The sequence below is a fragment of the Orycteropus afer genome, unplaced genomic scaffold, assembly GCF_000298275.1.
Source record: "Orycteropus afer afer isolate SDZICR_OR568_19922 unplaced genomic scaffold, OryAfe1.0 scaffold00026, whole genome shotgun sequence".
Classification (NCBI taxonomy): Eukaryota; Metazoa; Chordata; class Mammalia; order Tubulidentata; family Orycteropodidae; genus Orycteropus; species Orycteropus afer.
The window spans coordinates 3,823,111-3,824,843 of record NW_006921613.1 but is presented as its reverse complement, the minus strand read 5'-3'; the positions used below and the strand labels follow the sequence as shown (position 1 = coordinate 3,824,843).

At 32.1% G+C, this 1,733-nt stretch overlaps 1 protein-coding gene across 1 annotated transcript in view; it reads right to left on the bottom strand.

Annotated features, from left to right (window-relative positions):
* WDR72 (WD repeat domain 72) overlaps positions 1-1,733 on the bottom strand; it is a 315,966-nt gene that overhangs the window by 116,981 nt on the left and 197,252 nt on the right. The gene's annotated exons all lie outside the window — the stretch shown is intronic.

The following is a 1,733-nucleotide window of genomic DNA, read 5'->3' as shown; positions in this document are numbered from 1 at the left end:
AGTGAAATGTATCAAATGAAAGCACTAATAAATAAATAAGATACACAATTATAGAGTTCAAATACACATTATGCTTCAAATCCCATTTCACTTGATTTCCATTGCTTGCGGGATTCATCTCATGTGACTAGTTCAAGGAATAGTTCAAGGAATCTGATGATTTTCTTTATTATGAGGACTGAGATGGACATGATTGAATGGTCTGCAGTTTCTTTGAAAATACAAAGTATGATTTATGAGAAAGGGATAAACATATAAACCAAACCACTCAATAAATTGTTCAATTGTTATATCAAACTGATTTAGGGCAAAATTTCCATCATGCTGCCAGTACAGAAAATGTAGCTTCCTGAATTAAGAGCACAGTGTTTCATAGAATATCTGGATTTGTTTTCCTGTTTTCAGTAATTTTGTGATTGTAGGCATGACACATAACCTATCTTAAATCTCAGTTTCTTCATTCAAAAAGTGAGATAATTATAGACTGTATTTTTCAAAGTACAAGATGCACACCACTGGTGGAGTTCAGGATATTTTAGCTGCTATGGTGAACTTATTTATTTATTTTTATTTTAATAGTACAGTATTTATTTTGAGGTATATACAAAAAATATATAATAAGTATATCAAAATTTAAAAATAAGTATCAAATTCGTCCTCTCCCTGGGTTTCTGAGGCAGTATCTCTACGGAAGTAGATTGCTCATTCTTACTTCTGAGGAGTGGCTGGTGGGTTTGAACTGCCAGCCTTCTGGTTAGCAGTCAAATGCCTTAGGCACTATACCACTAGAGCTTCCTTGTATATATAAATATATAAAAATAGTATAGAAAATTAAAAAATTGCTGAGGATAAGTTCACCATGGGAATGCCTCTTTCTCAGAGAGTTCTTTACAACCGTGTTTAGAAAGTTAATTTCCAGGGAATATGGACATTTTAAAAACTGCATAGTAGTTTACACAAATACTTTAATTTATGTATGAACCATATGAGGATTAAAGGAAAAAAGTGAGATAGCATAGGCATAGTACTTAGCATAGTGCTGGAGTTTATTATGAATTTAATAACTGTTATTGCTGTTATTATTTCCTGGTGATTCATTATTGTCATATTTTCATAATGCTAGTAGTAAATCAAACATACTCCATTCAGTATGAAAGAAATTTATAAGCATGTATATATAACAAAGCCATTATCTGTAACTTTACAAATGATTCTCAAATAAGACATATCACCAAGAAATTAAGAAAGGAAAAAAAAAAAAAAGAAATTTGGGGTGGGATGGGGAGGGGAGAGCAACTCACAGAGCATAAATGAGTAAGAACCTGACAAAATTAAACATCATAAGCCATTTTATCATAAGCATATTTGGTAAATCGATAGATATTGCAATGACACTTGGGCTAAGTAAACCTGATATGAGATTTGAGGATTGATCAGACCCGGTTAAAAGCATCTATACCATCTACTGAACTCTTTGTCCCAAGACATTTGAAATAAAGAAAAAGCTTTCCCCTTTTGTTTTTTAAAATCAGTGTACTACATACAACTAGCAATGAAGATCTAAAAGATATTACTGTAATTTACTAAATTCCTCTGAACAGTTTAAAAATAAATCTTCACCAAGGGGGAAAAAAAAAGGCAACATTAATACTCACTCTAATAAGTTTAGAGAGCTATGGTGGTGCTGTGGTTAAAGCATTGGGCTTCTAACCAAAGGGTCAGTGGTTTGAACA